Source organism: Mustela erminea, chromosome 2 (assembly GCF_009829155.1).
Source record: "Mustela erminea isolate mMusErm1 chromosome 2, mMusErm1.Pri, whole genome shotgun sequence".
In the NCBI taxonomy this organism is placed as follows: domain Eukaryota; kingdom Metazoa; phylum Chordata; class Mammalia; order Carnivora; family Mustelidae; genus Mustela; species Mustela erminea.
Genome location: NC_045615.1, coordinates 163,721,763 through 163,744,195, shown reverse-complemented (window position 1 = coordinate 163,744,195; position 22,433 = coordinate 163,721,763). Strand labels below are relative to the sequence as shown.

At 48.2% G+C, this 22,433-nt stretch overlaps 1 protein-coding gene and 1 long non-coding RNA gene across 5 annotated transcripts in view; one reads left to right on the top strand and one right to left on the bottom strand.

Annotated features, from left to right (window-relative positions):
• Nucleotides 1–11,197: 11,197 nt before the first annotated feature.
• LOC116585265 lies at nucleotides 11,198–16,361 on the bottom strand. Its single transcript, XR_004283524.1, has 3 exons — nucleotides 16,323–16,361; nucleotides 12,551–12,848; nucleotides 11,198–11,945 (listed from the first exon to the last, which is right to left on the bottom strand). It is a non-coding gene; the product is annotated as an uncharacterized LOC116585265 (long non-coding RNA).
• PRKG2 (protein kinase cGMP-dependent 2) overlaps nucleotides 16,236–22,433 on the top strand; it is a 96,539-nt gene continuing 90,341 nt past the window's right edge. For 3 of the 4 annotated variants that reach the window (XM_032334712.1, XM_032334713.1, XM_032334711.1), the window contains exon 1: nucleotides 16,251–16,344. The gene's annotated coding sequence lies outside the window, so the exon portion shown is untranslated. Of the gene's footprint in view, nucleotides 16,345–22,433 lie in introns of all 4 variants that reach the window. The other variant, XM_032334714.1, reaches the window with a different exon arrangement.

Below are 22,433 nucleotides of genomic sequence, written 5' to 3'. Positions count from 1 at the left end.
TTTTAAAGATTTTATTTATTTATTTGACAGACAGAGATCACGAGTAGGCAGACAGGCAGGTGGGGTGGGGGGGGGAAGCAGGCTCCCCACTGAGCAGAGAGCCTGATGCGGGGCTCGACCCCAGGACCCTGGGATCATCACCTGAGCCGAAGACAGAGGCTTTAACCCACTGAGCCACCCAGGTGCCCCAGAATAATCCAATTCTTTGGTCCACAGCTTTCATAAACTTGAGAAGAGTAACCCAATCAACTTTGGATCTTGGACAAAAAAAATGTGCATAAAAAATAGCTGATCCGTCTGTTTATGAGATGGAATTTGGGTGTTCTGTCCTCGAGGAGGTTTTTGGTGACCTGGTGGGGAGGGTCGGCTGTGTAAACAATGACACATGGTGTTAGGAAGCGTCGCAGGGGCAGAGGGTCGTGATAGGGAGATCCCAGAGAGAAAGGAGGGGCTTTCCGTGTCAGGGAGAATAGGAAGGGGGCCTAGTCCCTGGGAGCAGGTGGAGGAAACATCACACAAAGAAGATACAAGACGTATAAGGAAGTTACAAAGTCCCCAAATCCTTAAAGGTGCTAAAATGTGCTGAGAAGGAGCGCCATCTAGAAAGAGACAAAGTCTAGAGGTCAGCAGGGGGAGAAACATGCATGACTCCGTAGGTCAGGTTATGGAGTTTGGACTTCAGCAGGCCGTGCGCTGGGGGCAGGGACAGGTGGATAAGCCGTCTCCCAGCAGCTCGGTCAGACTGGTGTTGGGCAAAGAGCACTTTGTAGAGCTGGATCGAGTCCAAGTGCACCGGGACTGAGCTGGCAAGGTGCTGATGGTGTAATAGGACAGATGACGGACGGAGAGACCGTGGAAATGGGGAAGCAGGATCGACTCAAGAGATTTACAAGACGGAACGGATGAGACTTGATGACAAGATAATGAGAGTTTGGGAAGAAGGAGGCATTGGGAAGATTCCAGATTTATGACTCAAAAGACAGGTAAATCATGATGTCACCCCCCGAAGCAGAGAAGTCGAGCCTGGCTGTGGGGGAGTGGTGCCAACTGACAGTAGGAAGGAAAGTCAGTCCTTGGGGACACTTTGAGCATGGGGTCACTGCAAGCCTTGAGCAGAGAGGTGGCTGTGTCTTGGAGTCCTTACATAACAGACAACACACATTTTTACCTAATGCTTTTAATAAAACTTACGCCGTTGTTATCTCTGCACAGCATCTTCTGTATTGTAATTTCTTCACCCCTTAGAAAAATCTGCATTTTCTCCCCTGAGCTGTCTGCCCCCATTTGACGGAGACACATCCCACCCACTTAACCAGGCTCATCACGCCAGAGTTACTATCAACTCCTCTGCCTTTCTTACTAGTCCGATCCCACAGGTCACTCAGAACGTTCCTAGCCATTCTCTTGCCTCCTCTTCAGGGCCACTGTCTTGTCCAGCAAACCCTTCTACTGCCGTAGACACGCCCCCAGCCCGTGCCAGCCACCTCCGTTCTCCAGACCCTAACTGCTCTTCCTGCCTTTGCATTTTCTGGACCAATCGTCCCTCATACTATTCACAGATCAACTGTTCTGCAACACAGGCTGAGTCTTACTGCTTTTTGAGTTAGAAACCTCTCATTTAAGCAATAACACCTCATTGCTTAAATAGTCATGTACAAATACCTCCATGACTCACAGTTTGGCTCACACTCATTCTCCAGACAGCAAGTCACTTCTCCCTTCACAAATGATACTGAAATGGTGATTCGAAACCACTCGGATACCTTGGTTGTATGACCTTGTGTAATTTCAGGTCGGTTTTGGACAGGTGGGAAGAGGGACTCTACCCCACCACTGCCAGCACACACCTGTCTTGAGACTCGGTTCGAAAATTAAAAAGCCAAGGATACTACTCGGAGTTGAATTGTGTTTCACCCAAAAGTATGTTAAAGTCCTAACCCCTGGGACCTGTGGGTGTGACCTTATTTGCAAATTGGTCTTTGCAGATGGGATTAAGTCAAGATGAGGTCGGTAGCGTGGGCTCTACTCCAGTGACTGGCGTCCTTATGAAGAGGGACCTTTGGACAACAGCGGCACAGGAAGAAGGACGTGTGGTAATGGGGGCAGAGATCGAAGAGCTGTAGCTACGAGACAAGGAATGCCAAGGGTCGATGGCCACCCCCAGAAGGGGCCAAGAAGGATTTTTCCTTTCAGGTTTCAGAGGGAGCACGGAACCGCTGACATTCTGACTCCGGACCTCTAGCCTCCGGGAGGATGCGACAACCTATTTCTGCTGTCTCAAGCACGGGGTTTGTGGGAGATTGTCACGGCGGCCCCCGAAGCTCCGGTAGATCCTGTGCTTCGTGAGGCTCAGAGTGGCCCCGGAGCCTGACTTCCCGAAGCCTCCCGCACTTCTGGTGGCGCAGCTGCTCTGAGAGTGTGCCTGCGAGGCAGAGGCACCGCAGATCTGGGGAAGGGGCCACCACTGCCCTGTGATGACCACACTCGCGAGTCCTCCCTGAAGAATTTACCATCCAGGGCCTTCTGTTCGAGAGAATGTTTACAAATGTACTTTTCAGGTTCTTGATCCTAATTCCATTCAGACGGACAAAGCCACATCTTCATCCAAGGGAGGAGCGACAGCGGGTCAGGCACCTCTGAAGCACGTCTTGGCGCCAGCTCCCTGCGACGCCCGTTTCCACGCAGACTCACTTGTTGATAACAACTGTGGAAAGTCTCCGAGGCCTGTTCTCGGACAAGGGCTCCTCTTTGTCTTTTTTCAGCATTGTGATGTACTTTGTCAACGTCTTTATATCTTACTTTTTCTCTCTGCTGGTGTTGCCGGGAGTGATATTTCAAAAAAGCAGTAAAATTCCAATTTTAACCTCAGTAAGGATCTTATGGTATTTTACTCTTCCAACTTTATCAATCTGGTTTAACTTCATTCATTTCTAGGGTAACACGCACTCTTCCGTGTCTCCTGGCTTTGGCATGTGTGGGTTTCCTCACCTAGGATGTCTGCCTGATTCACTTCCTCCGAAGAATGCCTTCGCTTCTCTTACACGCTCTAGCGTCCCGGCGCTGTCCCCGCGCTGCACAGACGGGATCACACTTGTATTCTCCACCCAGTGATTTAGGCTTCAAAGGTCAGAGAGGGGTAGAGATGGTATTAGAAACTGGCTCTTTCAGATTGCAGAGTGTGATCTGATTTTGGCCTCCTGCCAAGCTAGAAACCTCCCTCACCGATTATTTATGTTTTCCTCTCCAGGTTCCTGTAGAGTTTTGCACCCACTTTTATTGGGACTTAGCGTATTTTAGCTACTTACACGGGTTTGTGGCCCCAGTTGGTTGAATTCCAAAAGGCAAGAAAATCGTTCTCTTTTGCACCTGTTTCAGTGGCGGCACACGGCAGGTGCCCGTGCATACTCATTGAACGGTTAGTGCGAGCCGAGCAAATGCACGGGTTATAGAATTACAGCATATCCTATTGCGCTGTGAATTTGTAGAAGACAGAGACCTTCCCTTTCGAAATTTTGAGTCCCCAGAGCTGAATAAGAGTCTGTTGGTTGAAGGAACACGTGGTCGGTGAATAAATACTGGAGTGGATTGTAGCTGACCAGAAGCCCTGCGTGAGGCAGTTTTCCCTCTATTTTATAAGATTTGGGGGAGTGATAAGGGATCAAAAACCAACATTTTATCTAATCTCTGTTAACCTCAGGTTGAATGTAGCTAATCAAGCTTCATGGTAGGGACTATAATCTAATTTCAAGATCAAGTAAATGAAAATATTAAAATTGAGGAGTAAACTTTTTTCATTCATTTGTATATTCATTCACGTACTTACTTACCTTGGAAGTTGAGAAAGCACACTAGAGCTGAATAATTTGCAATCCTCTTTTTTTTTTTTTTCCTTTTTTTTCTGCCACCATCGTTGGAAGCCTATGGTTGGGGTAGCCAATTAGGCCGGCCACTGAGCTAAACGTCAAAGACGAGCACTGTGGTAGATGGGATCACCAATGACATATAAAGTAGTACGGGGCTCATAAACTGAAGTAATGGCTCTCAACATGTGGTTCAGGGACACATGGGCGTCCCCAAGATCTTTTCGGGGAGTCGCAGATGGAAACAGTTATTATGACAATACTGAACCTTATTTGCCTTTTTGTTCTCATTCAGTGGACTTCCCCAGGCATTATGTGATACGTAACACAATAACAGGTAGAATGCAAAGGTCAATATGCAAGTCCAGCTACCTTCGATGAAGCCAAACATTAGAAAGATTTGCGAAAACATAAAATAATGCTTCTCTTCTACATTTTGGGGGAAAGAGTTATTTTTCATTAAGATGATATCTTTTGTGTTAAAATCTAATGGTTTTATAATAGTTATTTTCAAATAAATAAATACTTATAAAATTTCTCAGTTTTCATTTTGAATATGATACTGATAGATACAACTTACATAAACAAAAGTATGTTGGGGTCCTCAAGAATTTTAAGACTGTAAAAGTCTTCTGAGCCAAAAAAGAAAAGTGAGAACCACTAAATTAGCCAAACCTGGGCTAACAAGCAGCTTCAAAACCCACGGCCCTCTCAGTTGGTGTGTACGTTGGGTGTAGAGGCAGGAAGTACATCACTTACATGGTTTAGGATCTCCCCCCTCCTCCGTACCTTATTCCTGTGAGCACACACCCTCCACCAGGCCAACTCTAGTCTGCTTCTCTGGGAATCTGCGATTGGAACTGGATATTTCTGGCCTGAGCCCAAACTCTGGTGTCCATTCTTCCTACTGCAAAGCTCTCAAAACATTCTTCTCCCAATACTGTGAAGCCTCAACTCCTACATAAAATCTGTTAAGGAAAACTAATTACAATCAGCTACTGGAGAGTGTGTTAATTATGTCGTTACTGAAATGTTCTCTCAATACAGAAGTCATTCACTGATGGGGGAAAATACAATAACTCAATTACTGTTGCAGAACCTCTAATATATTTTTATTAAATTTTATATTTTTATCAATAAAAATTGATCCTCATACATTTCCACTTTAATTAAATTTTCAAAAACAGTGTGATCTTCACCTCTCTTCTTATGGCTAAGTAGCCAGCAACATCTGTAATCTATTCAAGAAATATTTATCGATCACCCATTCTATATTAGCTACACTCTGTGAATGTTTGTAAATACCCAGCCCACAAAATTTTGCATATCTTGTGGCCAGCTCTGGTGAATAATCCTTGAACCTTGGCTTTTGTAACATGCCCTGACTCGAGATCAGAACAAACATGAAATTTTGCATACAATTTTTATTATATTTCGTTAACATAGGTACCTGTTTAAATGGACCACCCTGATGATTAAACTAGCAGCCTATGCCCAATTAGATCTTCCAAGGGAAGCTGGACATGTAAATTGCAAAGTCGGACCAGAGTGGTCAGAGAAAAGGGAGGACATGTAGCTTAGCTTAATGAATGGTTATCCCCACCGGAAAGATCATGACAGAGGAACAAAGAGGGTCGTCCGACCATGCACGAAGATGGAAGACCACGTAGTTCTGTTTGGTTGGCTTCTTCCTGTGACATTCTGCTTAGATACAGGCCCAGATTTGGTGTATTTTTATCGGTGTCTTTGAGCAGATGTCTCTGCGGTCATTGTGGCGTTAAATGGGCCCACGCAGTGGTACACTGTTTACACAGACTGAGCAAAGCCTGAAAACCAGTTTGGCCCCATTGAAGTACTGAAATGAAACCGGATTTTCAACTACTCTTGTTTCCGGGAAATATCATCACTGACGGATGAAATGAAATCTCCCGTATCTGGAGGACCTTCTAGGAGGAAAACCCCGTTATAGACTGTCTGGGTCTGGGACACAGACAAGCTCACGTCCCAGAGAGGTCCTGATCGAGTTGGTTTCCCTCGAATGCTTGCACAACGGACAAACGTACCATAGGTCAAGCCAGGTTTCTGCTGTTTAAATGCCAGGATGGACACGTAAGAGCTCACATCTACGTGGCATAGCCTTTGCAAAGCATCAAGTGAAAAAAAAAATAGCACTCAAGTTATTTTCATTTATCTTTCACTACTTTGGAGGCAAAGTTTCCCTGCTTTTAATACACGTTATCACATGACAACACTATAAACAACAGGCAAAACCAACCAATAAGCGAACACCAGCCACCATTAGCAAGCAGCTTGTGTTACCCCAGCTGTTGCTACGTAGGCACGGGTGTTCTTTTAAATCTTATAGCTAGGGCTGCCATTTATAGAGCTGTTGCTATGTGCTATTTCCATTTGTTGGGTATACGGCTTCTGCATGCCAAAGCAGCTAACCCAACTCTGGTTACTGTACACAGGTTGTCCTGTGGGGTGGAATTATTTCCTGGCATTCCAGAACAACGTTGCCTTCTGGCTGGAAGTTACACCTTAATAGGTATTAACATCACTCTCTTATTCATTGTTAGCCCCGAATGGAGAAGAAGAGCTCATTGTGGCCAGCTAGGAGTTTATCGTTTAATCCTAAAACAGGTACATGAGCCCATGGTTACAAAACTGTCCAATGAAAGCTGCTACAGGGAAAGTCTCAGCCTGATTCCAACATCGGGGAAAGAGCCCTGGGGGCAGCCTGAGGTTGTGCGAGCATACGTCCTGAGTGCAAGCACATATAGAGGGAAGCGGATTCATCGGCCTCTCCTGCTCTCCTACCCCGTGAACTCAGTCCTGATACTGTACATATGAAGTCTCTTATCTTCTAATCCTCAAAATCATCTTCTTCTCTCATGAAGATTTCCCATCAGACTACAAGTACCTCCTAGCCCTGGCACCTCTAAGTCCACTTAGACCCATGGAGCTCTTAGCAGTACTTGAGAGCCAATAGCAGGAGGCAGGGCTGCCCTCTGGGGTCCTCCACCCAATCCGCACACCAGCAGCAGCACTGGTACCCGGGAGCCGTGACAATCGCACTGCAGCATCTCAGCCCCTCCCAGGCCTGCTGAGTCAGAACCCACGTTGTAACAAGCTTCCCAGGTGCCCAGGCACACACTGCAATTTGAAAAGTCCTGGTCTGGGGCCTCCTAGGAAGCCAGTGTATTCTTCCAACATGGATACATCCCAGGGCAAGCTATAAAATGCAGCCCTGACCTGCTAGAAAGCCCCATTAAAGATTTGGGATTTTATTGTAAAAGCAGCAAGAAGGTCTTGGAGGCCAAACTGTTTAAGGATTTTTATAGGCCCTACACACTCTGACTTTCAGAGGCTTCACCCCACAACACAGTAAGAACATTCAAATGTATTGGCATCCCATTCAACATGAGATGTAATTTTCTTAAAGAAACAATATATTTTATAATTAAAAAATTGAGTTTCTATATGATGAAATTATTCCTTTTGTTTTCTGATTTTAAAATGAATACACACACACACACACACGAAATACACATGTACACTTGAATTGCTAGTTGGAATATCATGCTTTATAGATATTCAGTTAAACATTTTTTGGCTTTTTCTTTTGTAGCATGGAGGCAATAATTTTTTTCCAGGTCTCATGTAATTTCATAGGTCCTTGATAACGATGGTCCAAAGCACTGTGGCTGTATATGCCTGTTAGATTAATGGCCTTTGAGCAGAGAAGCGACAGAGTCAGCTTTCTGTTCTCACAGGATCACTCACACAGCTGTGTGGAGAACACACTGGGACGGGACGGAAGCAAAAGGCACGGAGTGAAGGGACTCGGAGCAGCTCAGGCAAGAGAGGAGGCTGGTGGTGGTGATGGAGGGAGGCTCATGGATAGCAGAGGCACATGTGTGACAGGAGGAAGTTTTCATGGGCAGCCAGGGGGAGAAGGAGATAAGGACGACTCCTCGAATTCCAACCAGAAATCTAGCTGGAAAATGGCGTATGCACACGAGTGACACTGAAGGAACAGTTTGTTCTTGGGGAAAAAGATGTTCCTTTATTTTTGGCCATGTTGTTATTGATTGGCTTGCATCTTGGTCCCCGAGTGGAAATGCTAAAAAGGCAGATGAGCAATCTGTTCTGGAATTCCAGAAGAGAAGCCTGACTTGGAAATGTCGAGTTGGGAGCCACCATCACGCAGATGGCTGTTGAAACAAGGACGTCTCTAAGCGCCACCTTCTTTATTGTGGGCCCAAAAGGGGCACTACTTTCCAGAGGACCATCACCCTCAGGAAGGAAGAACAACTGTGCCTTACGCAGCAAGGACTTTGGCCGCTTACGGTTGGAGGCAGACCCGGCGCAAAGGAACTTGAGAAGGAGCAGCTACTGGAGACGCAGAGAAGCTCTAGGGCACGTGTGCTCATGGAGGCTGCTGCCCTGGGAAGACGTGAAGAGGTTGCATGTGGCACCGCTGGGGAGGTCAACCCAACCAGACAGAGTCTAAGGAAACCAGAAAAAAGGACGTCGTTGGTGACCTCGAGGAGAGTGTTTTTGGTAGAGTGGTGGGAAACCAGATTACTGAGTGTGGTAGACAGAACAACAGCCTCCCCACATGGCCATGTCCTAAATTCCAGGACCTGTGACGCTGTTACCTAAATGGCAAAAGGACTGTGCAGATGGATGAAGGTACGTGTTCTGAGGAGACAAGATATCCACGCACATCGGGGTGAGCCAAGTGTAGTCACCAGAGTCCTCAAGCAAGAGAGGGAAGCAGGACAGTCAGTCAAAGAGTTCTGAAGATACTAAGCTGTTAGGTTTGAAGTCGGAGGGGGACCATGAGCCAAGAAATGTGGACACCCTCATGAAGCCGGAAATGACAAGGCAATAGATTCCCCCCGTAGAGCCTCCAGAAGGAACACAGCTCTGAGGACACTTTGCTTTTAGCTCAGCGAGGCTGGTCTTCGAGTTCTGATCTCAAAACGCTAAGAAAATAAGTGCATATTACTTTAACCCCTCAGTTTGTGGTAATTTGTTATAGCAGCACTAAGAAGCTAATACACTGAAAATCAAAGAGATGACAGAGGAAATAAAGATAGGAAGCGTAGATGTTGGGAGATTTGAGAAGTTTCTGTATAAGATATAATGGAAGAAGCCCTTGCTTAAGGTGGGAGAAACTTAAATATAAATATAAATGTGTGTTTATATATAGACATAAACCCAACTCTTCATTATTGCCTTATGGGACCCCATGTAAGCTGACCATTTTGTAATGTGAATTTTTTTTTTTTTTTTTTGCTTTTGACGTGTATGAGTTCTTTATATATTTTGAATATTAGCCCCTTACTATATATATGATTTGCAAACATTTCCTCCTGTTAGGTAAGTGGCTTTTTCATTTTATTGATGGTTTTCCTTCGTTGTGCAGAAGGTTTTTAATATGATCTAGTTCCACTTACTTATTTTTGCTTTTGTGACTTTTGTTTTTGGTGTCTGATTCAAAAACCATTCCCAAGACCTATATCAAAGACCTTATTGCCTATGTTTTCTGCTAGGAGTTCTATGTTCTGGGACTCATATTCAAGCCTTTAGTTCACTTTGAGTTAATTTTTGTGTGTGGTACAAAATAGCGTTTGAGTTTCGTTCTTTCGCCTGTTGTCCCTTTCTCCCAGAATCATTTACTGAAGAGATTACCCTTTCCCCACTGTACATTCTTGGCTTCTCTGTTGTAAATTAACTGATCCTATAAGCAGGGCCTTATTTCTGTGCTCTCTATTCATTTCATTGATCTATGTATCTGTTTTATGTTAATACTGTTATAATTACTAGAACTTTATGTATAGTTTGAAATACGATAGTAATATTTAGCACATATTCAGTATATGGCACTGCATACTAAACAGAGTAAGAAGCTGGGTAAAGAGAGAGAGAAAGGACACGGTGAAGGAGTTAGAGGTCACGTTAAAGACAAAAATGAAGAGAAGCAACTGGGCAAACGAATTTGGAGGACAGAGGCTGTGGCCATAGACAGTATCATCTCGTCTTAGCCCAAACACTGCACTGGAAATGAATGATGTACTAGTCTAAGTTGGCTAATGAAATTTAAATTAAAAAAAAAAAAGAAAAGAAGAAGCCAACAGAGCCTGAGGCAAGCTCACACGCTCATTCTGCACCAGGGGAGCCGCCCCAAGGAAGCAGGAGTAATGGAAGAAGCGAAATGAGGGAGAAGGAGAAAAACAGACTCCAGGTGCTACAGTACGAGTCTGCCCACAGGTTCTTCAGGAAGCAAAGCTGGTTGCTGAGTCACACAGAGCAGCCAGAAGTGCAGAGCTGCCTCCTGGGTGGGCCGGAAGGACGAGCAATTATTTGCCGGCTTCTTCTTGGCTCCTGTCTCTCAACGGTCAAAGTTGATTCCATAGGGCATTAATTCTACTGTATCTCCAGGCTATGTCTTGGGCCCCCTCCAGGTAGAAGCTAGGGAAGCTGGAGGTTCTGTGGATCCTGACAGGTCAGACCCGGGCGCTGGAATAGCTTAGGCTGCCTCGATGGTGGACGGCACAGCCGTGCTGCTGTGTTCCTCACTGTCGAGGAGGCCGAGGTCAGGGCAGTGCTAGCCTCGGCTTTGCTACGATGCCAGCAGCGTGAGGCACTGCGATGACCGTCGCGTCTGAGAAGCAAGGCGGGGGCTGGTGCCTCGTGGGCAGGCAGGGCTGAGCAGACCTGGGGAGCACAGACACCGTCTGAGCCGGCGATTTTAGAGGGGAGTCAGATGTGACTGTGGGAGTCTGAAGCTGAGAGGGATGTTGGATAAGGGGACTAGGGAGCTTCAAGGTCAAAGCATGGACGGATGCTTTGAAATAGCAGAGGATGGTGGGATTCCAAACACTGAGAGTTCCGTGCATAGTTGACATACATTGGCTGTATTATTTATTGAGCGCCCATAACTAGAAAAAAAATCACTTTTTAGGAAAGTCAACACACTATGAACTGAAATCCAATATGTGCAGAGAAAAGCAAAATGAAAAGTATTTACGTATTAGTTTTTTAGAGTAAAACTTTCTATTATCTGATTGTTAATGAGGCAGATTATGAATTTGTTAATTAATTGTGTCATTTTCCAAACAATAGCTTTTATTTCAGAAGGAAAACCAAGAACATATTTCAAATTCTTCCTTCTTCTTTTTTTTCTTTAAAGATTTTATTTATTTATTTGACAGAGACAGATCACAAGCAGGCAGAGAGGCAGGCAGAGAGAGAGGGGGAAGCAGGCTCCCTGCTGAGCAGAGAGCCCGATGCGGGACTCGATCCCAGGACCCTGGGATCATGACCTGAGCTGAAGGCAGAGGCGTAACCCACTGAGCCACCCAGGTGCCCCTTCAAATTCTTTCTAAAGAATGGTGGAAACACAGGTATAATTCTCCTGGGTAGTACGTCACAGCTCACTCTATCCCTAGGGTCTGGACCTGCTGCGGGTGCTTTAAGAGAGTCAGCAAAGACGAATCAGACGAACTATGCCCTCTGGATATTCACAGTGACTCGGGGTGATGGGGACGGCCCAGAGATAACGATAATACAGAGTAGAGAGTCACAAACAGCATAAGAAGGACTGAGATCAAGTACAGTCTTGTGGGGGTGCTGACGGCGTGCCCCTAAGTAATGAGGGGGGCTATGAGGAAAAAGGGCGCAGGAGAGAGGGAGGCGGGAAGCAGAGTCAGAGTCCTGGGAAAACTGAGAATGAGTGAAAGTGGTGTGGAGGAGGGAGGACTTTCGAGGGGAGCACGGGGAAGAGGTCAGTTCCAAGTGCGGGACGCATGTAGGTTCTGGCCGCTGCCTGGTGAGCCACGAAGCCACGCGTGTGCGCTCTGGGTTCAGGCCCACAGGCTTCACTCTCCTGTCCGTCGGGAATCATCAGGGAGGCATCTGGCAAACGAGAGGTCACGGTCCCGTCGAACACACGAGCGTGGAACGGAGAACGGCGCTCCCAGAGCCGGGCCTGGGAGGTGGTGATGTCAGCAGTGAGCTTCTGCCGGGGAAGGAGAGACCCTGGGACGGGATGCCTGCTCCAGCCTCTAGCATCTGGGGAAGCAGTTAAAAAAAAAAAAAGATAGATCGATCGATTGATTGATTTTGAAAATCGAGGCAGTAGGTTGAAAGTGGAATGTTCTGATTGTTTTCTATGTATTAAAGATTTGAGCGGCGTGTGTTCTGAGGCCGTTCGAAGTGATCCCGCAAAGGCCCTGCTCTGAGGTCCAGTAAGAGAGACGGGGAGTTAACAGCTACATGTGACGCGGGGCAGCGGCTGCTGTGGGATCCCGGAGGAGAGATCCTGCAGCATCCGTGAGATGTCACGGAAGAAATAAGTGGCTCTGAGGTGAAGAGAGGGTTATTGGCTGCAGGGAGGCTGGAGACATAGAAAGGGCAGTCGACTCAGCCGGCCCCACTCTGTTACCATATCTAGGGATGCTGGTGCCCTGAGGGCCGGAGCACCGAAGGCAAACGGCAGTTCGGTCCAGGGTCAGGGCTTGGCAAAGCTGACAAGATCAAAGGCCCCAGGGACCTAAGGTTCCGGCCGTAGCAACGGAAACGGCTGCCCGGGGGTCAGCGCCATAAGAGAAACAAGCCAGTAGACAAATGACAGAGGAAAGAAGGGAGGGGGGCAAAGCCAAAGAGATGGTGAGAACCTGGGGGGGTCTGACGCTCTCACATCCTCGGGAGATCTGGTGGCTCACGGCGGAGAGCTTCGCTGGAGCCTGCGGCGGCTGCGAGCTGCGGCTCACACAGTGAGCACCGCTGCTCTGACCCGGTGGCCCGACGGGACGTCCCCGGTGCCAGGACAGCTACGGAGCCTCCCGTGAGGCCACGGATCCCAAGAAAATGGGATTCCGGCTGGAGGAGCTGAACCGGAGCTCGGTCACACGGGGGCCTGGGAGCCTGGGTCCAGCACGGAGGCACTGCTGGGGGCTGTCTCCAGGGCAGTCCCTTGGATGCAGCGAGAAAGAGAAAGTAGGAAAAATCGGGAGATGTTTGTAAAATTCAGGGCTGTTTGGGTACTTCCCGGAGCTGCTCGTAGCGTGAGACCTGCATTTTACCATCCGCATCTCCACTGGGACAACCCTCGCGCTCTGGTGACAGTGTTTGGCAGAGACCAGGCCACCCGGTGGAACAAAAGGCCGACCCAGTGGGGGAGGGGCTGTTCCCGAATCAGGTCCCTCACCACCGGTAGGCCTGGGAAAGCTTGCAGGGCCTCCTGGAGGAGGCTGTGCTGCTCAGTGGGTGACCAGGAAGGCCACGGGACTCTGGCTTCCTCCTGTCTCAGAAGGAGGAGTCAAGAGGTAGGCTCTGCAATTTAGGAGTTCTGTGAACTTGGCCCCGTTACCTAACTCTCCGAGCTGGCTTCCCGAGGCTGGCTCACTTCTGCCACATAGTAAATGAGAAATCGCGTGTGTGTCTTTCAACACTTGGCGAGTCAACCGCACCCGCAGTTCCTTCTGCCGGAAGGCTCTCCTCCTTGCTGACTCTTACTCATCCCACACTGAAACGTTATCTTCTTCAGAGGAGTCATCCCCGAGTCCCTCCGGCAGACTCTACGTTGCCAACCCAACATCCATGGCCGCTTCCTCCTTTCTGCTCGAGCATCAGCTCCTCAAAGAATGCGACTCTGGAAAGTTCCAGGGCAAATTCTGAAGAGCTTCAGCCAATTTTGGTGATCCCCCCTCCACACCCAGCACTTAGGTGTGGGCACGGGGGTCGGTCCGGACTGATGACAGGTGAGGGGTCGGCGAGGCGCTTCCGGGAGCTCTGGGGCGCAGACCCCTTCCCCTGCTCTTGGGCACCGCCAGGATTATCTGTGGTGACTGCGGCTGCTCCGGCCATCCTGGGAGCACGGGGCAGGGGGCAGACCCGGGGGCAGAGCTGGCGTGCAGAGCTGGCAGGGGGGATGCGGAAACAGCCCACACCTACCCTGACATCCCTGAGGTACTGAATTTACCAGCAAGAGCCTCTCAACCTTGGGACTTCAAGCCGCAGGAAACCGTAAATTTCCTTATCATTTAAGACATTTTAAACTAGGTTAATGATTAATTGCAGCCTTCTGCATCTAGATCATAACCCCGTTCCCCCTCCCATGTCATATTATCTTTCACGGCACTTTTGACAAATATATTGTGCTTCTGTGTTTATTGGTTTGATGTCTGTCTCCCCCTCCGGACTGTAGAGTCTAATTTGCCAAGATCGTGTGTTGATTTCGCTCACCACCGAATTTCGGGATTGCAGCGCTGTCCCTGAGACACAGGAGCTGCTTAAAGACATTTGTTGAAAGAGTGAATAAAGGCTCAAAAAAAGGTCACTTTTCTCCTCCTCCTCACCATACTCCTTGTATTTTAACAGCTCAGCATGGCATTGTTGCCAGAGGACAGGATCTTTGGGAAGGAGCTAATGTTCCCCTCAAAATGACTAGATGGGTGACCTCAGGCAGCAGGAGTACAGAAGCCTTTGCCTCAAGGAATAGTAAGAAAATACATATTACATGGTTGACCCTACATACACATATTTAACTGAAAGGAAAGATATACAGAGCATATTTATTCTTACTATGCATGATATATCTGATATTTTTATTCTACTTTATTTAAAAATGTGGACCCAGGGGCGCCTGGGTGGCTCAGTGGGTTAAAGCCTCTGCCTTTGGCTCAGGTCATGATCTCAGGGTCCTGGGATCGAGCCCCGCATCGGGCTCTCTGCTCGGCAGGAGCCTGCTTCCTCCTCTCTCTCTCTCTGCCTGCCTCTCTGCCTACTTGTGATCTCTCTCTGTCAAATAAATAAATAAAATGTTTAAAAAAATGTGAACCCATTAATTAGCAATCCACTACCCCCCGCACCGCAACGTGGACTAAATGCATGAAAGGACTTTGAAGGACTTTGAAAATCTGATTTCCTTCTTGTTGTTGTTAGACTGTTCATAAAAATCCATTCTGTTGAATGAGAAGTCCATGATGACAGTGACTTAACAACGACTTAATTATTTTTCTTTTCCCTGTGGAATCCTTCCCCAGACCATCTTCTCTAGCTGGGCTATTTTGAAGGCCTGCATAAAATGGGAAGACTGTAGCATATGTTCATGAAAAAGTACTTTGTACTTTTGCTTAATTTTTTTTTTTTTCACTTGGCACAAAAACAAACAGGACTGCATTCTTCTTCTGAAATGTAGTGGCCCCATTCAACAGACCCTCCCTGGGCTCACTTCTATATAAGTCTAGGTATGTACCAGCGCTGACCAGTGCGACAGGAGCCACTGCCACCACGAGGTTTAACCCCCGGGGAGGTGGGTTCCGACCTTCTCCAGAATAAAACCTCACTGTACTTCCCGTTCCTCAGCACAGACACTGCCCTGTCCTCGGTGGACTTGCCAGTGAAATTCCTCTGGTGGCAGGAGGGAAGGGGAAAAGCCACACGGGGATCTCACAACTCCAGAGCACAGCAAATAACGCGGCGGGGCACGTATATATTTAGAAAACCATAATGCGAGCCTCAGGGGAAAAACAAAACAAGACAAAAAACCATGGAATCAGAAGGCGACTGGGCGAGCAACAGCGGCCTGGGCGATCAGGGAGGGGCCCGGCTCAGGGGCCCACCGGTTCCGAAGGTCTAATCTCTGCCCCTTAAAACTCGGTGCAAACCCCTGTCCCCGGGATCCCGTGAGCGGCAAACTGGGCGCAAGTTGTGGCTCCAGAGTCCGGGGAGAGCGCGGCTCGGGGCTCCTGGGGTCACCGGTCCGCGGGGAGGGCAGCGAGTGACCAGAGAGCGCGTCCGGCCGTGCGCCCCGCGAGCGCTCCGCGAGGGAAGGCGACCTGGGGGGGGCGGCGCAGGGCCGACTGGGGCGGGGAGAGGAACGCGCCCCGAACTTTCCTGTCCCCTCGGCCCACAGGCTCCAAGTGGAGATAACAATAGCCTAGAACACGGTTTCCGCCCGACGTCGTCTCCCGCCGGCCGCCTCGCTGCGGGGGGAGCGCGGGGAAGTGCGGGCCGGGCTCCGGCCAGGCTCGCCGCGGAGCAAAGGTGCGGCCGCGGGGATGCGCCGGGGACCCCACCTTCCGGGAGGCCGGCTCGGCGCCCCGGCCCGCGGCCGCCCCGCTGACCCTCCCCCTCCTCCGCCTCCTCCCCTCCCGCCTCCCGCCCTCCCTCCTCCCTCCCGGCGCGTCTGCTCCGCACCGGCCCCCGCGGAGGAGCCAGGCGGCAGCACCCGAGCCGCCGCAGCTCCTGCCCGCAGCGCGCTCGCCCGCGCCCCCGGATCCCACGCAGCCGGAGCCCCGGGCCCGCGCCGCGCGTCCCGCGCACGGCCGGGCTCGCCGAGGGCCCCGCGCTCCAGGCTCGGGCGCCGCGGGCGGCAGGGGAGGGCGGCGCGGGAGAGGACGCGGAGGCGCGGGGGCGGCGGCGCCGAGGTGACGAGCTGCGCACCTGGAAAGTTCCCGGCGGTGCGGTGAGCTCGGCGGGCGGCGGGCTGGGGCGCGGGGGCCGCGCGGGGAGGCGCGGGGCCGGGGTGCGCCGCTGCCTGCGGGGCGCGGGGCGCCGTTCCACACCCGCCGCTCCCGTGCGTGTGTGTGTGGACGCGGGCGCGCGCTGCTGGCGGGCTGTGGCCGTGCTCCCCGGCGCCGCGGGCGCGGACGGGCTGCGTGATCCCAAGATGCGGGCAGGGGCGGGAGGGGCGAGCTCGGCGCGAGGGCGGGGGTCCTCGGGGCGGGGGTCCTCGCGGCTGTCCCCGCCGAGGCGGCGGCGTTGCGGGGCTGGGGCTCGCGGGGCGGGCCGCGTGCGCTCCGGCTCCTCCAGCCCTGCGGAGCGGCGACGAGGCGGCCCGGGCGCGAGGACTTGGGAGTCCGCGCAAACTTGGGCGGGTGCTCGGGGGCGCTCGCAGCTCCTGGAGCCGCTTCGCGTTCCTGCATTTCTAAGTGATGCAGGGCCAGGAGCGGGCGGACCCCGCAAATCGTCCACTTACAGGATGGGGGAGACGGCCGGGGTCAGCGCGGGGCAGGACTCGGGTGCGGATGGGCGGCGGCCGAGGCCGGAGATGAGGCTGGGAACAAGGGAGGCAGAATTAACAGGTAGAAAAGTCTGATTTCCACCTTGCTCCAGAGGGTCCGAGGGGCTTTTTTTTTTTTTTTTTTTTTTTTTTTTTTTTAAATAAGGGAAGAGAGCAACGTACAGCTCCCGACCCCCGTCCCCAGTTCCTTAGAAATCATTGTCTCTTTTCTTGGCAAGTTTCTGTTTAACTCCCGGACGAGCGCAGTGTCTGTTGCCGCGCTCCGGTGTAGTGCACGCGAGCGCAGGACCTAATATGGTGGAGAATCCTCTTTGGAGAATGAGAGGCCATTGTGCCTGCGCTGAGACACTGTGTAACGGAAAATAAACGGCCTCAGACGATGTGGCAGAGATCTCTGTGCTCCGTGTGCAGACTGAACTACAGTCCTGTGCGGTCCTTACAGGTGAGGCTAACTCACCGCCCCGGGGAAGGCAGGTGCTGCCTGGATGTTGCCCAAATCTTCTGATCCCACATTGTCTTCCTCTAGGCCATTTCCCTATCAGTGATTCCCTCTTCTATGTTTTCATTTTTCTGCATCTACGCTGGGCCATGATTCCGGGTTTACAAACACACTCAAGTTCCCACTGTTGTAAAAATCCACTTCATGAACCAAGTTATCATCTTGAACCCCCTGCTGTCAACGTCAGCTCTTCCCACGGTCCTTTGGAATCAGATTTCTATACCAACTCTTGTGTGAAAGGCTAAATTCCATGCTTTTTCCCTCTGATTTAATTTGCTTTGGCGTATCTGTGGGATGTAAAGGGCCGCCTGCTCGCTTCTTGGAAACCTTGCCTTCCTGGCCTCTAGGATACTTCTGCTACTTCTCTTACTTGTACACCTGCGTCTTCCGCGTCTTCCTTATTTGCTTCTCTGCCTCTCCTCCGATCAACGGGATCTGTAGGTATCATCTAGATGTACATATGTAGTGGCAGAGGCATTCCTTCCCTTTCTTGGAGTGATCTCATCTACTAATGGGACTTCAAAGCCTTCCCTCTGTAAAGCAGTCTCTTGCCTCCACCTTTCTTTTTTGCTGCTCTCTGCTCAGCATTTCGACGGTGATGACACTCAGACACCTCAGGCTCAACACAGATAAGGTCAGCTTCATTCCTGTCCCCATAAAGCATGCTCATGGCCCTGACTTGAGTCAGTGTCTCAGTGCCCAGCCCGTGGATGGTGCTGTCTTCACCTCTGAGTGAATGAATCAGTTAACGGCACTACCTTCCTCTCAGCCTTCTCAGATCAAAATATTGGGATCATTTTTCTTTCTCTTTCTTTCTTTCTTTCTTTCTGTCTTTCTGTCTTTCTGTCTTTCTTCCTTTCTTTCTTTCTTTCCCCTCTGTGCACACCCATGTACTCACCACACGGAGCTCTTTAGTCCCTGCAGGATTCCTTCCACCAATCTCATTCTGACTATGAACCCATTCATACCCTCTCTCACTTTTACCAAAGCAGTAGCTTCTTCTTACCCTAGCTCTAGTTTTTCTTTCACGTGGGATGTATGCCCAGATCCTGTTCCTCTCCTTATTGCCAGTCTCCTGGGCACGTTAATCCACTACTTCAGCTCCAGCCCGTACTGAGGCTATGAGACCCATTTGCACCTCCGTGCTCCTGATCGTCCAGTGCTCACTTCTTACGGCCTACTGAACTCCTCCATGTTGGTTCCACAGGTGCTTCGGACGGAGCGCGTCCGGAATTGACCTCCCTGTCTCATCCCTCCGATCTGCTCCTCCTTTTGGTTAATGACATCCCCTCTTACCCAGTTTGCCACAGTGGAAATTTCCAAATCTTTGTTCTCTTTCTCCTTATCACCACTCAAGTTCCATCAGCTGTAATATCCTGACCTACACCTATAAAATTACATTTCTCTGCCTTGGCCTGTCTATCGGATACTGCAGCACCCAAAAATAGCTGAATGGAATGCCACCACATTGGACAGTGAAAACACAGGATATGTGTCATTCGTAAAATTCACTATGAACATTCTGTTGGGTGGAGAGGCCCTTCAAAGAGAGAGTCAACCTCTGGGGTAGCTGAAACTGAGCTCATATGACTGCCTGAGGAAAGAAGATTGCTCTCGAACTGCCGTGCTGTGGCTACAGAAAACACACAGTAGATTCAAAACTGAGTCCCGGGTCATCAGTCACAAGACGGGAGGATGGTTTTAACTGTAGCATCGACAGGGAATTGAGCTGTTCTCACAATGGCAGCTCTGTGTGCTTCACCTCAGGGAAAAGAAGCAGGGGTTTATATATTTAGTGATGGTTAATTATTTTATAAAAGAAATTTGGTGAAACAAATTAAGGATAGCACCAAATGCATCAGTTTCACATAGACTTAAGAGACTATTTATAAAAACATGTAGTTCACTTCTCTGATTTCAGGGTAAACTCTCCATATCATAAAAAAAAGAATTGATTCTACTTTTCATGGTCTGTTGAAGGCAAGGAAATTGCAGAGTTACCGTAGTCATAGCTTTTACCAAATCCCTGATGATCACAGTTTTCTCTTCTGGCTACCATGGAGCTGGTCCATGTAAGCAGAGTTATCTTGAGTTCCAGAAGTTCAAGACACGAGAATGGGGTTGGGACTTTGGCCTTTCCCCGTCCCATCACCTTTGACTCGGATTGGCGCAATAACCTTTGCTTTGTTCCTTTCCCTGTAAAGCTCTTTTCACTCCATTCCATATTTATGGCCAAGAAAATAGTCTTTTCTCAAGGACAAATCTGACCATATAACTTGAAAAAAACTTGACCTACACTAAAATGCAGATACCATAACGTGGCGTATGAATTCTTCCGCGTCTTATTCCTGCCCTAGACTTCTCATGGCTCATCACACTCTTTCTCCCATCATGCATCTGTCTGTTTCCTGGATATGCTGTCAGCTTTTTTGCCTTCACTCCTTAATATGTGTTTTTTTTAAATTAATAGACTTTAGTTTTTAGAGCAATTTTATAGAAAAATTAAGTGAAAATTACAGAGTTTCCATATGCTCCCCTGCCCCCTCCTCCTATCCCCTATTCTTAATATCTTGTATCAATGTGATACATTGATACAATTGTATAATAATATATATTATTATTATGTATATTATATATTATTTATAAATATATTATTATATATTATTATTATATTGTATATTATATATATATATATAGTATGATCATAAGTGTTACATTTGTTATAATTGATGAACCAGGATTGGCCCATGATTATTAACTCAAGTACCTAGTTAACAATAAGGCTCATTCTTTGTAGTGTCCATTCTGTGGGTTTGGACACATGTGCACGACGCGTACCCACCGTCACAGCGCCGCACCGTAACCTCACGGCCCTGAAGCCTGCCGGTGCTCCTCCTGCTCTTTCCTCTCCCCTCTCCCGAAGTCTCTGCAACCACGGATCTTTTCGGTGTTCTAAATTTTGTCTTTTCCTGCATGTCAAATAGTTGGAATCATGCTGTACGTAGATTTTTCCAGACTGACTTCTCTCACTTAGCAATGTGTATTTAAAATGCCTCCATGTCTTGTCATGGCTCGATCGTTACAACTTTTCAACCCTGAATAATATTTCGTTGTCTAGGTTTACCGCAGTTTGTTTATGTGTCTGTCCAAAGAAGGACATCCCGATTGCTTCGATGTTGCGGCAGTTATGAATAAAGCTACTGCATGTGCAGGTTTTGGTGTGGACGTACATGTTCATATCAGTCAAATTAATACCAAGGAACATGACCAATGCATTATATAATTATGTAGCTTTATAAGCGACTCCAAAACTGTCTTCTGGAGTGACTGTGTCACTTCACACTCCCAGTAGCAATGAGCGGGAGTTCGTGCTGCTCCACATTCCTTCCGGCATTTGGTGTTGTCAGTGTTTGCATTTTGGTCATTCTGATAGGTATATGGTGGTATCTCACGACTGATTTATTTGGAGATTCTCTAACGACATACAATGTTGAGCATATTTTCACATCCTTATTTTCCACATGTGTATCTTCTGTGGTGACATATCTGTTTAGATTTTTGCCCATTTTTAAAAATATTTTATTAATTTATTTGACTGAGGGAGAGTGAGAGAGCACAGCAGGCAGAGCGGCAGGTAGAGGGAGGTAGAGGCGGGTAGAGGGAGAGGGAGAAGTGGACTCCCCACTGAGCAGAAGGCCCAGAGGTGGGGCTCGGTCCCAGCCCCCTGGGATCATGATCTGAGCTAAAGTCAGATGTTTAACTGATTGAGCCACATGTGCACCCCTTATTTTTGACCATTTTTAAACTGGGTTGTTTGTTTTCCTATTGTTGAACGTTAAGTGTTCTTTGTATATTTTGGATACTAGTCCTTTATTAAATATGTGCTTTTCAAGTGCTGTCTCCCAGTCTGTGGCTTGTTGGTGCATTCTGTCAGTGGTGTCTTTGCAGAGCAGATGTTATAAATGTTAATGAAGTCTGCCTTATCAACTTTTTTCCTTTCAAGGATTGTGCTTTTGATGTTTTATCTAAAAAGTCATCACCAAACCCAAGATCACTTAGAATTTTGCCTCTGTTGTCTTACTAGCAATTTTATAGTTTTGTGTTTCATATTTAGGTCTTTGATACACTTTAGGATAATTTTTGTGAAAATATGAGATCTGTATCTAGATTAATGAGTGTGTGTATGTGTGTGTGTCCAGTTTGTTAAAAAACTATCCTTTCTCCACTGAACTGTTTTTGTTTCTTTGTCAAAGGCCAGTTAACTATATTTGTGTGAGTCTATTTCTGAGCTCTATTATGTACCATTCATCTATTCGTCTATCTTTCACTAATACCACTGTCTTGATTATTGCAGCTTTATAGTAAGTCTTTTTTTTAATAGTAAGTTTTGAAGTCTGCTTGTATCACCACTGACTTTGTTCTCTGATAATATTGTGTTCGTTTAGTGCATGTTTTTTGATCAGTACATTTTTCTACTAAGATGAGTTATTTTGTTGGGTAAATAATGGTAACAGTACTACTAATAATGTTAAATAATGGTAACAGTAATAGTAATAATGTTTAATATGGCTTTTCTCATTTGACCCTCTAACAACTTTACATGGTGTGCATAGTGGTTTTTATCTGCCCGTGGCTCTGTCCGTGGGTCTGTCCATCTATTCTATTATTGACACCCAAGCCCAAAGTTGTGCCCAAGGACAGATATATACTAAGGAAACTGCTTGGGTTGAGAGTCTGGCTCTGTCACCTTAGTCAGCACTATATCATCTCCCATATTTACAGATAAATGTATTTATGTCAGACTCCATATGGGGAGAGAGAGAAATAGATATCATCTAGATCAGAGCCAAGATTGTGGTTTCAAACTAGTTTAGGGCTGGAGGAAAACACAGACAACAAAGCCCAACTGCCCCCACACTGGCTTCCAGGTGTTCGACCACAGGCAAGAGCCTTCGCGGGCAGTTTGGCTTCTCCTGTGTCTTTTCTGGTACTTCTTGTATGGGATATTTCCTAAGTGGTGATCAAATTAATG